Source organism: Rana temporaria, chromosome 7 (assembly GCF_905171775.1).
Source record: "Rana temporaria chromosome 7, aRanTem1.1, whole genome shotgun sequence".
NCBI classification, from domain to species: Eukaryota; Metazoa; Chordata; class Amphibia; order Anura; family Ranidae; genus Rana; species Rana temporaria.
In genome coordinates this window covers 19,477,897-19,492,483 of record NC_053495.1, presented here as the reverse complement: position 1 = coordinate 19,492,483, position 14,587 = coordinate 19,477,897, and positions in this window count along the sequence as shown.

Sequence of the window (14,587 nt, the reverse complement as noted above, 5' to 3'; positions counted from 1 at the left end):
GAGGGGACCAGGTGGATGACGACACTTGCGGGTTAGCGTGTGGGAGGGGACCGGGTGGATGAAGATACTTGCGGGTTAGCGTGTGGGAGGGGACCAGGTGGATGGCGACACTTGCGGGTTAGCGCTTGGGAGGGGACCGGGTGGCTGACACTAGCAGGTTAGCGTGGGGACCAGGTGGATGAGGACACTTGCAGGTTAGCGTGTGGGAGGGGACCGGGTGGATGACGACACTTGCGGGTTAGCGTGTGGGAGAGGACCGGGTGGATGACGACACTTGCGGGTTAGCGTGTGGGAGGGGACCGGGTGGATGACGACACTTGCGGGTTAGCGTGGGGACCGGGTGGATGACGACACTTGCGGGTTAGCGTGTGGGAGGGGACCGGGTGGATGACGACACTTGCGGGTTAGCGTGGGGACCAGGTGGATGACGACACTTGCGGGTTAGCATGTGGGAGGGGACCAGGTGGATGACGACACTTGCGGGTTAGCGTGTGGGAGAGGACCGGGTGGATGACGACACTTGCGGGTTAGCGTGGGGACCAGGTGGATGACGACACTTGCGGGTTAGCATGTGGGAGGGGACCAGGTGGATGACGACACTTGCGGGTTAGCGTGTGGGAGGGGACCGGGTGGATGAAGATACTTGCGGGTTAGCGTGTGGGAGGGGACCAGGTGGATGGCGACACTTGCGGGTTAGCGCTTGGGAGGGGACCGGGTGGATGACGACACTTGCGGGTTAGCGTGGGGACCAGGTGGATGACGACACTTGCGGGTTAGCATGTGGGAGGGGACCAGGTGGATGACGACACTTGCGGGTTAGCGTGTGGGAGAGGACCGGGTGGATGACGACACTTGCGGGTTAGCATGTGGGAGGGGACTGGGTGGATGACAACACTTGCGGGTTAGCGTGGGAGAGGGACCGGGTGGATGAAGACACTTCCGGGTTAGCAGTGGACCAATAGGCGATGCGTTTATGAAGCATGTGCTCCTTCTTTAGGCCTAACGAGGGCCATGTTGGAAAATGGCTTATAAGCTCCAGTGCCAGAGCTCCTGGGTCCCAATATATATATATATATATATATTATAGCCAGCTATGCTATATGTGGCATGTCCAATGTGAGAGGACATTGGGACCCAGGAGCTCTGGCACTGGAGCTTATAAGCCATTTTCCAACATGACCCTTGTTAGGCCTGAAGAAGGAGCGCATGCTCTGTAAACGCGTCGCCTATTGGTCCACTGCTAACCCAGGAGTGTCGTCATCCCACCCGGCCCACCGCTAACCCGCAAATGTCATCCACCCGGTCCCCTCCCACACGCTAACCCGCAAGTGTCATCATCCACCCGGTCTCCTCCCACGCGCTAACCCGCAAGTGTCGTCATCCGGCTTCCATCCGGGAAGGGGAGTTCATCTGTTGGCTATTTAGCTAGTAAATTGGAGTGGGTTGCGCTGGTGTTCGCCGACGCTTCCCGGACTTCGAGCACACAGGGAGCCTGGGTGGATGACGACACTTCCAGCATATGTTTTAGGTACTTTTCAGTTTGGTGGGCCCCCGCACTGAGGCTGGTGCAAGCGCCAACTCTTTTCTATGTGCCCAGCTCATTACTGACGTCTTGTTCAAAACCGATTAGTCCATGCAAATTCTTCAAAGGTGAAATGGATAAATACCAGATATTCATAAATCTCAGGCAGCGCTTGCTCATACATAAACTAGTTATGCTAAAAATGTTGTAGTGAATATAAACATTACTATATTAGTGAGATCAAACAGTATTCCACTCTGTTCATCAATAATAAAAAAAGTGATATAGTGCTTTTGGCAACGTCGCCTATTGATGACGAAACGCGCCAAGCTGTCGCTCCTGTGCGTCACTTCCGACCCAGAGAGTGGAACCAGGTGTGGACCAGAGTTTTAAGTGCCGAAGTTTGGCGCTATTCCATGAGTGTGCGCAATTTTTAAAGCGTGACATGTTGGGTATCTATTTACTCGGCGTAACATCATCTTTCATATTATACAAAAAAATTAGGCTAACTTTACCGTTTTGTTCTCTTTTAATTCGTGAATCGTTTAAATAATTTTTCAAACGACTGCCATTTTATTCCCTAGGGTGTCCGTTAAAAAAAATATATTTAATGTTTGGGGGTTCTGAGTAATTTTCTATCAAAAAAAAAAATATGAATTTTACATCAAGGAGATAAGTGCCAGAATAGGCGCGGTATGGAAGTGGTTAACAACGCCCTGGGATCGCAACAGGAAGGAGTTGGGCCTGTGGGCGTCACCAGAGGATACCAGGGAGAGTGGAACAGGTCCCCCTAAATAAGACCTGCAAGCCCAGTTAACTTTCCTTGCTATAAAGCAGGGATATGCAATTAGTGGACCTCCAGATGTTGCAAAACTACAATTCCCATCATGCCTCTGGGTGTCATGCTTGTGGCTGTCAGAGTCTTGCTATGCCTCATGGGACTTGTAGTTCTGCAACAGCTGGAGGTCCGCTAATTAAATATCCCTGCTATAAAGCAAGGGAGTCCCCAACATCTGGTGAGTGCGGAGTGAATGTACCATTGCACGTGGTGGAAACACCGGGGACACCCTGGGAACAAGGAAGGCACAAAGCACTTTATATTGCACAAAATGACTGTGTTTGCACTCTATCCCTTTTTTTTTATTGATGATCAGTTTAAAAAATTGTTTGATATCACTAATATAATAAATTTTTATAGTATTCACTACAACATTGTTAGCATAATTAGTTTATGTGTAAGCAAGCACTGCCTGATATTTATTTATATCTTGTTAATCCGGTTGGATAGCATAGACAGCGGCTGCTCACATTACAATTATCTATACACAACTTGAAATTACTGGTTGTTCACCTGTCTATTATTGTTAAGGGCTTACGACGGCGCAACTCAATGTACGCCGTCGTAAGTCCTAATCTGGGCCGTCGTATCTATGTGACTGATTCTTAGAATCAGTTACGCATAGATATCCATTAGATCCGACAGGCGTTTTTACGCTGTCGGATCTTAAATGCAATTTTTTTTTTTTTTTGCCGCTAGGTGTCGCCTCCGTCGTTTTCCCCGTCGTGTATGCAAATTAGCAAAATACGCAGTGAAGTTACGACGTTTACGTTAGATTTGCGACGCGTAAAGTTGCCCCTGCTATATGAGGAGCAACCAATGTTAAGTATGGCCGTCGTTCCCGCGTCGTAAATTTAAAAATTTACGTTGTTTGCGTAAGTCGTCCGTGAATGGGGCTGGATGCCATTTACGTTCACGTCGAAACCAATGACGTCCTTGCGACGTCATTTAGCGCAATGCACGTCGGAAAATTTTAGGGACGGCGCATGCGCAGTACGTTTCGGCGCGGGAACGCGCCTAATTTAAATGCTCTACGCCCCCTACCCGGCTCATTTGAATTAGGCGGGCTTGCGCCGGGGGATTTACGCTACGCCGCCGCAACTTTACAGGCAAGTTCTTTGTGAATAAAGCACTTGCCTGTAAAACTTGCGGTGGCGTAATGTAAATGACATACGTTACGCCGCAGTTTTACGCCCATCTACGAGAATCAGTGCCAATATGTTTTACTTAACTGGTTGCCGACCAGCCGCCGTCGTTTTACGCCGGCAGATCGGCTCCCCTGCGTGAGAGCACGTAGCTAGACGTCGGCTCTCGCGCAGGCCACTAGAGGCGCGTGCTCGCCCCCGACTCCCGTGCCCGGCGGGCGGGATCGCCGCTGGGCACATGCGATCGCTCGTTACAGAGCGGGGACCGGGAGCTGTGTGTGTAAACACACAGCTCCCTGTCCTGTCAGGGGGAGAAATGCCTGACCGTCTGTTCATACAATGTATGAACAGAAGATCAGTCATTTCCCCATGTCAGTCCACCCCCCCTACAGTTAGAACACACCCAGGGAACATACTTAACCCCTTCCCCGCCCCCTAGTGTTAACCCTTTCACTGCCAGTGGCATTTTTATAATAATCCAATGCATTTTTATAGCACTGATCGCTATAAAAATGCCAATGGTCCCAAAAATGTGTCAAAAGTGTCCGAAGTGTCCGCCATAATGTCGCAGTACCGAAAAAAAAAACGCTGATCGCTGCCATTACTAGTAAAAAAAAAAATATTAATAAAAATGCCATAAAACTATCCCCTATTTTGTAAACGCTATAAGTTTTGTGCAAACCAATCAATAAACGGTTATTGCGATTTTTTTTTAATGAAAAATATGTAGAAGAATACGTATCGGCCTAAACTGAGGAAAAAAATTGTTTTTTTATATATTTTTGGGTGATATTTATTATAGCAAAAAGTAAAAAATCGGATCTTAGGATGCAGTACTGCATCCGCCGCTGGGGGCATTTTGCGTCGAAATGCCGCCTCGGGTATGCAAATTAGCACTTACGGAGATCCACGAAGCTTTTCAGCTTCGTTTTTTCTCCGTAAGTTTTAGTTTGCAAACGCAAAATTAGGGCTGCTTTTACAAAGTGTAAACTGTTTACACCTTGTAAAACCAGACCTTTCTGTCCAGCGACGCGATTTTTTTTAATTTTTAATTTTTTTTTTCGCGCCGTATCTTTTTTTTTTCCCGACGCAACTTTATTGACCCGTCGCAATCCACAAAGCTCGGGGTAACGTAATTTCGCGCTATGCACGTCGGGAAAATGACGTCACGAGCATGCGCAGTACGGCCGGCGCGGGAGCGCGCCTAATTTAAATGGGAATCGCCCCCATGAAAAAAGGAACGCTTTGCACCGGCAGGAATTTAAGTTACACAGCCAAAAATTTCTAGGTAAGTGCTTTGTGGATCGGGCACTTAGGTAGAGATTTTAAGGCAGTGTAACTTAAATGGAAAAAATTAAGTTACGCCGGATCTTTGTGGATTACCCCCTTAGTTCTTACATACATCTTAATTATAGAACACTAAAGCAAATGTACAGAGAAAGTAGGTCAGTGCGACAATTTTTTTCCCCTTTATTGGGGCTGACCCAGTTCTGCGAGCGCTGATTTTTATGAGGCGTAAACCAGCAAACTTTGCTCCCTACGCGGGTTTTTATTATTAGAAATATTTCTTGTAGACTTTTTATTTCTTTTACTCATTTATATAACACAACCCACCACCCAAATCTGTCCCCGACCCACAAAGGATCTCAGTCTCATCTCTCATGTCCCCATATGTAGGTTGGAAAGTGGGGTGGGGTACATGATGTGGGGAAGATCAGTGATGTTGAATTTAGTGGGATTTAACCACATCAGCCCTGGAAGGTTTTACCCCCTTTCATGACCAGGCCATTTTTTGCGATTACTTTAACCGCTTGCCGCCCGCTGCAGGCAGAACTACGTCTGCAGCATGTCACGGGCAGGCAGAAGGACGTACCTGTACCTCCCCTATAAGAAGCGCTTGTTGCGGGCGCACGCCTGCCACGATCTCCATGAGCGCACCCACAGACTCGGACGCCGCGGGCATACCCGCAATCGTCTCACGGAGAGATAGAACGGGGAGATGTTAGTGTAAACACAACGGCCCCGATTCACAAAAAATTACGCCGGAGTATCAGTAGATACGCCAACGTAACTCGGAATCTAAGCCCATCGCAAGTTTAACCACTTAAGCCCCGGACCAAGGGGTTTTTACAGTTCGGGACTGCGTCGCTTTAACAGACAATTGCGCGGTCGTGCGACGTGGCTCCCAAACAAAATTGGCGTCCTTTTTTCCCCACAAATAGAGCTTTCTTTTGGTGGTATTTGATCACCTCTGCGGTTTTTATTTTTTGCGCTATAAACAAAAATAGAGCGACAATTTTAAAAAAAATGCAATATTTTTTACTTTTTGCTATAATAAATATCCCCCAAAAACATATATAAAAATATTTTTTTCCCTCAGTTTAGGCCGATACGTATTCTTCTACCTATTTTTGGTAAAAAAAATCGCAATAAGCGTTTATCGGTTGGTTTGCGCAAAATTTATAGCGTTTACAAAATAGGGGATAGTTTTATTGCATTTTTTTTTTTTTTTTTTTTTTTACTAGTAATGGCGGCGATCAGCGTTTTTTTTCGTGACTGCGACATTATGGCGGACACTTCGGACAATTTTGACACATTTTTGGGACCATTGTCATTTTCACAGCAAAAAATGCATTTAAATTGCATTGTTTATTGTGAAAATGACAGTTGCAGTTTGGGAGTTAAACACAGGGGGCGCTGTAACATTTAGGGTTCACTTTGTGTGTGTTTACAACTGTAGGGGGGTGTGGCTGTAGGACTGACGTCATCGATTGTGTCCCCCTATAAAGGGATCACTCGATCGATGCGCCGCCACACTGAAGCACGGGGAAGCCGTGTTTACATACGGCTCTCCCTGTTCTTCAGCTCCGGGGAGCGATCGCGACGGAGCGGCTAAAAACAAATAGCCGTGCCGTCGTCCCGGATCGCTCCCCGAGCGGACCCGACCTCCGCATGTACCGGGGGGGGGTCCCGATCGGACCCCCCACCCACGTCTAGCAGAGGACGTACATGTACGCCAATGTGCCTGTCCGTGCCATTCTGCCGACGTATATGTACATGAGGAGGTCGGGAACTGGTTAAGTGGATGCTCAAACTGAGATACACTTAAACCTAGCTAAGATACGACAGCCTGCGCCGTCGTATCTTAGGGTGCAATTTTTCCGCTGGCCGCTAGGTGGCACTTCCGTTGAGTTCCGCGTAGAATATGTAAATGACTAGATACGCCGATTCACGAACGTACGCTTGCCCGCCGCAGTAAAGATACGCCGTTTTCGTAAGAGGTACGCCGGCGTAAAGATAAAGCTGCCCCCTAGGTGGCCTAGCCAATGTTAAGTATGGCCGTCGTTCCCGTGTCGAAATTTGAAAATTTTACGTCGTTTGCGTAAGTCGTCCGTGAATGGGGCTGGACGTAATTTACGTTCACGTCGAAACCAATGCGTCCTTGCGGCGTACTTTGGAGCTATGTACACGGATGGCGCATGCGCCGTTCGTAAAAAACGTCAATCATGTCGGGTCACCAATCATTTACATAAAACACACCCCCTCATCCTCATTTGAATTAGGCGCGCTTACGCCGGCCCTATTTACGCTACGCCGCCGTAACTTAGGAGGCAAGTGCTTTGTGAATACAGCACTTGCCTCTCTGACTTAAGGCGGCGTAGCGTAAATAGGATACGCTACGCCGCCTCAAAGATGCGCCCGGATACGTGAATCTGCCCCAACATCTCCACGTTCTGCCTAGTGACACTGTCACTGATCGTGTTCCCTGTCATCGGGAACACGATCGGTGACGTGTCACGGCAAGCCACGCCCCCCCCCTACAGTAAGATTCACTCCTTAGGGAACACTTAACCCCTACAGCGCCACCTACTGGTTAACCCCTTCACTGCCAGTGTCATTTTCACAGTAACCAGTGCATTTCTATAGCACTGATCACTGTAAAAATGACAATGGTCTTAAAAATGTGTCAAAAGTGTCCGATGTGTTCGCCAAAATGTTGCAGTCATGATAAAAATCGCAGATCGCCGCCATTACTAGTAAGAAAAAAAATATTCATAAAAATATCAGTAATCTATCCCCTATTTTGTAGGCGCTATAACTTTTGCGGAAACCAATCAATAAACGCTTATTGCGATTTTGTTTTACCAAAAATATGTAGAAGAATACGTATCGGCCTAAACTGAGGAAACATTTTTTTTTAGATATATTTTTTGGGGATATTTATTATAGTAAAAATGATGTGCCACAACCACATGCATTGCACATGGTTGCGGGCGCTTGCGTTCACTTGAGTAGGTCGCGTTCGGCAGGCACAACACCTGCTGAAAGCAACAGGGGGAATAATTCCTGCCTGCCGATGTGCGCAGGTTCACGTATATATATAAAAAAGGGGGTGCGTGGGCGTGTACACAGCAGAAGCCGGCCTGTGGGCGCCGGGGCACTTAATGGCCGCAATCTTCCAGGGGTCAAGCGGTTAAACTTGGAAAGCTACTCAACTGGTACCTGGTGCTGAATTTGGCCCAAAACTACCAAAAAAATCCCTTTGTCTAAAATACTGCGAAGCACCTTTTACCAAATCTAGAATTCAATGTAAAAGAGACGCTTCTGTGGTTATATGTGGGACGTACTGCTGCCCTTTAAATTATGCTTGACGTGCAGATAGATAACATTCGTCTTCATGAAACTCGCCGAATCTGAAAGGAAACACGTCTAATTATATCTAGAAAAACGTTTTCTGCACTTTTCCACAAACCTTTGAGTTTTTCTTGATATTCTTAGTGTGATTTTATTATATACGACTTTCACGTTCCTTGCAAACCTTTATTGTATATACAGGAAACCAGAGCGCGCAGAGCGTGCAGAGCGTGCCGTGTCTGGCGCGTGTGACACAGATAAACGACCATGGGTTAACTCTTTTAGTGCTGGAGAAGTTAACAAAATCAGCTTAAAATGACTTTTATATTTTCACAGGGTGGGTGGGGCCGCTGACGAGATACACTAAATTGTCAAAAGTATTGGGACGCCTGCCTTTACATGCACATGAACTTTAATGGCCTCCCAGTCTAAGGCCCCGTACACACGAGAGGATCCATCCGCTGGAATTGATCCGCGGACCGGCTCCAGCGGATAGATCCCCTGGTGTGTACATTCCAGCGGATCTGTTTCCGCTGATTTTTATCCCCTGGGATGGATTTCCAGCGGATCAAAATTTGAAGACATGCTTTCAAATCTATCCGCTTGAATCCATCCCAACGGATTGATCCGCTGGTCTGTACAGACTCACCGGATCAATCCGTCCGAATGAATCCCCCGCATGCGTCGTAATGATTCGACGCATGCGTGGAATTTCTTATATAACAGCGTCGCGCACGTCGCCGCGTCATCATCGCGGCGATGGCGCGACATGTCATCGCGATGGGATTTCAGCGCGGATTTCGATCCGATGGTGAGTACACTCCATCGGATCAAAATCCTCGCAAATCCTCGAGAGGATTTATTCCCGGATACGGTCCGGTGGACCGTATCCGCGGATAAATCCTCTCGTGTGTACGGGGCCTTAAAGGGGTTGTAAAGGTAATTTTTTTCCCCCTAAATAGCTTCCTTTACCCTAGTGCAGTCCTCCTTCACTTACCTCATCCTTCCCTGGGACAGCATCCCCCACCCTCCCCGCTGGGAGAAGACAATGGCCCGTCAGGAGGGATTCCTACATCAACACTGTCTGTGATGATGGGGGAATCAAGCAAGTTTCTTATCTGAAACCCGTGGTTGCAGGACAGAAATATGCTTTGTGTATGGCTGGCCTAAGAGATTCTGTAATTTTCCTGTGTTAGGCTTGGTTTTTTCCCCCCTATATAACAAAGCCCACAAGGGCGTTTACTCATGTGAACCACACAGTTGCTCAAACAAAATAAAAATCTTCATATTCTCGTGCAGTGTGCGGATGGGTGAATGTACTCTGCTTGTTCATGTTAGAGCAATGCATACAGGACAGACAACATCCTGGTTTCCTAGGACCCGAGAAAGTCAACAGTACATTCTTCCTTTCTTTTAGAATACCCTGTTTCTCCGAAAATAAAACCTACCCCTAAAATAAAACCTAGTGTAATTTTCCAGGAGGACTGCAATATAAGCCCTACCCTGAAAATAAGCCCTAGTTTAAAATGCTTGTAAAATCCTATAACCCACTCTATTACAGTAGTACACAATGTACAATGTGTGTGTTTCTGTAATATAAATGCAGGGAAGAGAGCTCCGGCAGGTCACAAAAGCGCTGAGCGGTGCTATAATGAAGGTATTTGGCACAATTATATTACAGAAATACACACATTGTACATGGAGTGGATTACAAGATTTTACAAGCATTTAACTCAGTTCACACTGGGGATTCCTAACAGGCAGGTAGAGAGAGTGGAAGAGAAGACAGCACATTACATAGTAAGACCTACCCCAAAAATAAGCCCTACTGTGTCTTTTGTTGCCAAAATTAATATAAGACCCGGGCTACTACTACTTACGGTAGTAATTATTTACTATTTCTATCCCTTGTTCTTCCTTTGTGATGGACTTACAATGGTGGTATCTGAAATTCACTAATCAGTGGATAATTCACTTTACGTATGTGCCGATATTTACAAATACTTGAAAAAATATCACTTGAAAATGGATGAAATGATTTTTCACGTCTTTCTCTCTATTTATCTTGTCTCATAAATCCATCAAGGACGTCGCTGGGGTGAGCCCCATGCTTCAATCTGTTTCACATTTCCGTCATTCCTGTTATGCCGCCTACACACGATCAGTCCATCCGATGAGAACGGTCTGAAGGACCGTTTTCATCGGTTAACCTGACTGATGGTCCGTCGCGCCTACACACCATCGGTTAAAAAAAACGATCGGGTCAGAACGCGGTGACGTAAAACACAACGACGTGCTGAAAAAAAACGAAGTTCAATGCTTCCAAGCATGCGTCGACTTGATTCTGAGCATGCGTGGATATGTTTTGAATCGGTCGAATGCTGCAGCCGAAATGTTTACATTTAACAAGTGCATTTCCAAACTGACTAACAATTCAATATAGAGTAATTAGCATTAGGGTTGTCCCGATACCACTTTTTTGAGACCGAGTACTGATACTTTTTTTCAAGTACTCGCCGATACCGATACATTTTTTTTAATGTCATGTGACAGTGGCAGTATTTCTTTTTTTTTTTACAATTTTACAATTTTTTTTTTTTTTAGGGGGGGGGGAGTGGATTGTGAGTGTGTTTTTTTTTGTTATATCAATTTTATTTTATTTAAAAAATTATTTATTGCAATTTTATTTTTTAATCAGCCCTGTTGGGGGTCCTTGGAGAGATATCAGGGGTCTTAACAGACCTCTGACATCTCCCTTTTAAGACATAGAAAGGGACTAAGGACACAGATTCCCCAGTCCCTTTCTCAGCAACCTCAGCTAAAATGAATGGAGAGAAGCTCCTCTCCATTCATAAACTGAAGCATTGTAAACACAGGTTACGATGCTCAGTTATGTGAATGGACAGAAGGCAGCACGGGGGAGAAGGACAGCACGGGGGGAGAAGGACAGGACTCAGTTTTTTGTCTGTAGCAATCCTGTGTTGGATCAATGGGCATCCAGAAGAAAACAGACTTGTCTGTTAATATCAGGTTATCTTTGATTCCTCTAATTTGGGTACGTAAAAACGGAAGAGGATCCTTTTTAATTGTTATTTTCCAACCTAGATGGACTCGGAATTTGGTGAGTGTAAGCACATCCACCTGTCCATGGACTTGTATGGAGCTTCTGATCAGGTCTGCAAGAAAACTGACAGGTGGTCCTAATGAGAAAGTCCATGTAATGATGGGAAGGTTATCCCTGCTTTATGACCGCCCCCTCTAAAGCGTTTCACCCAATAGAGTCTTTATGACTAAGCCCTATTGGGTGACATGCATTGGAAGGGTGGGTACTGTCACTGCCATGCTTGTGGATGTCTTACACAATAAACGTGGGTACCAGTGATTGATCCAGTGTGAGAGGGCCCTTTCTTTCCACATTGAGTCTATGAGCGGAGACAACTCAGTTCTAACTTTGGTACCTGGGTTTTCGAGAGACGGCGGGAAAGAGCTAATGGGAGTTGCTTGTTTGCTGTCAAACATGTAATGACTTAACACATCACAAAAATACTAGGATGATTATATTAATAATCTCCTTTATATCTAATCTGGGTATTAGGCGTGTCTGTCAAACTACATCTGGGAACTGTTTTACCCGTTCATCTGAATCATCCACATTTTTTTTTAATATCGGATCTTCCTGAAGGCCAGAATGAGAGAAGGCGTGGTAGTACAACACATAAGAGGAGAAGAACTAAGGAGACATTTACCCAGATGCACCAAACAATAGGTGCATAGGGCATAATCCACAGTCTTTCATCACTAAATCTCAATTCTGCTGAACCTTCTGTTATGCATAAAGATTTAGGGCAGGGATGGCCAACCAGTGGCCTAGGGGCCACATGTGGCCCGCGGAGCCCTCTGATGTGGCCCATGACCTCTTGCTCCTAAATGGTTGGTTGGAAAGCCCAGATCACAGGTTGCCGACCCGCCATACCACAGCATCAGTGTTGTGAATGAAGCTGATGGTAGAGGAAGAAAGTGGCTGCGTAGCTGAGCCCCATAAGCCGATGCTTCCTCTACAGCGCCGGCTTTTGCCACAGGGGGAGTCTATGGCAAATTTCAGCTAACGCGCAGAATAGATACAGGTGCACTACGCTGCACCCGCGGTGTGAGAAAACCACAGAACATCAGTGTGAAAGCAGTCTTAGGCCCTTTTCACAAGATCAGCCTGACCAAATAGGACCCTCAATTCACCTGTAAAGAGCGACAGGTGTCTGTTTTTTGCCCACCAACCTCCAATCCGAAAACAGAAGGGAGTTCGTACCCTTTTGTCTGGGCGGATCGGATGGCCATAGCGTAGCCGTGACCTGTCATCCGCCCGCTCCGCTCATTGTGGCCCTTGACTGGTTGCCAAGTTAGTTAAGTGGCCCTCGCTTTTCAAAAGGTTGGGCACCCCTGATTTAGGGTTTTGCCTGAAACCAAAAATGAATAGATGTTACCAAAAGTATTGGGACGTCCTTTACACGCACATGAACTTTAATGGCATCCCAGTCTTAGTCCGTAGGGTTCAATTTTCGCTGCTCTAAATCATCCCAAAGGTCTATCGGGTTGAGGTCAGGACTGTGCAGGTCAGTCAAGTTCCTCCACTCCATGGGGCCGGATTCAGATAGGTTAGCGGATCTTTAGATCCACGTAACCTATCTGATTTACGATCCGCCGCCGCAAGTTTTTGAGGCGAGTGCCTAATTCAGAAAGCACTTACCTCAAAACCTGCGGCGGCGTATCGTAAATCCCCCGGCGGAATTCAAATTCAGCGGCTAGGGGGAGTGTACTATTTAAATCAGGCGCGTCGCCGCGATCCAACAGCGCATGCGCCGTCCGCAAATTTTCCCAGCGTGCATTGCTCCAAATGACGTCGCAAGGACGTCATTGGTTTAGACGTTAACGTAAATTATGTCCGGCTGTATTCGCGAACGACTTACGCAAACAACGTAAAAAATTCAAAACTTGGCGGGGGAACGACGGGTATACTTAACATAGGATACGCCACACTTACCCCTGCTATAGCAGGGAAAAAGCCGGAAAAAGCCGAACGCAAACAACGAAAAAGAAAAAGCGCCAAGCGGTCGTTCGTTTCTGAATCGGCGTAAATGCTCATTTGCATATTCGACGCGTAAAACATGTGGAAGCGCCACCTAGCGGCCTGCCTAGAATTGCAGCCTAAGATCCGACGGTGTAAGTCACTTACACCTGTCGGATCTTAGGCATATCTATGCGTAACTGATTCTATGAATCAGTCGCATAGATACGACCGGCCGGCCTTAGAGATATGACGGCGTATCAGGAGATACGCCGTCGTATCTCCTATCTGAATCTGGCCCCATGACTTTATGGACCTTCCTTTGTGCACTGGTGCGTAGTCATGTTGGAACAGGAAGGGGCCATCATTTCCCACAAAGTTTGGAGCATGAAATTGTTCAAAATGTCCATCGCACCGGATTCCTGTACAAATTGACTCGGGGCACTGTGTGAATCGAGCAAGGAGACAGCTCGATCACACAGCGGGGAGACATCGCAGGATCCAGGGGACAAGGTAAGTTACTTTACCTGGATACTGTGATGCGATCCCGAGAATGGAAGGAGATGAATGGTGAGTGAAACTTTTAGCTTAAAGATGGATTATTTCACTAAGACGAAATGTGTTACTATTAGAGACACGATATCTGTCTGTGTGCTCTGCAAACAGCCAGATTTTTATAACACTTGGAAAACAGGACGGGTTAATCTGTCCAATGACAATGGACCCACAGGTCAGGTGTGTTCAAATTTCTCATCAGTAAACACACTTAAACATCCCATAATAGTTGAGGCAGATAGCCACAATAGAACAATAGAACACAGTCACACCCCAAACCATCACAGCAAAGAGTACACAACAGCATGAGACAACACACAATGGCCCAGATTCTCGTACGAGTTACGCCGGCGTATCTCCAGATACGCCGTCGTAACTCTGAGTTTGAGGTGTCGTATCTATGCGCCTGATTCTTAGAATCAGTTACGCATAGATTTGTATTAGATCCGACTGGCGTAAGTCTTTTATGCCGTCGTATCTAAGTTGCATATTTATGCTGGCCGCTAGGTGGGGCTTCCGTCGATTTACGCGTCGAATATGGTAATGAGCTAGATACGCCAATTCTCAAACGTACGTGCGGCCGGCGCATTTTTTTACGTCGTTTGCGTAAGGCTTTTTTCGGCATATAGTTACCCCTGCTCTATGAGGCGTAGATGAGACGTACTAATGTTAGGTATGGACGTCGGAACAGCGTCAAATTTTTCACGTTTTACGATGTTTGCGTAAGTCGTCCGTGAATGGGGCTGGACGTAAGTTCCGTTCACGTCGACTAGGCATTGAGCGGGCGCAATTTAATTTGAAAAATCAACGTGATACTGAGCAAGCGTGCGCAT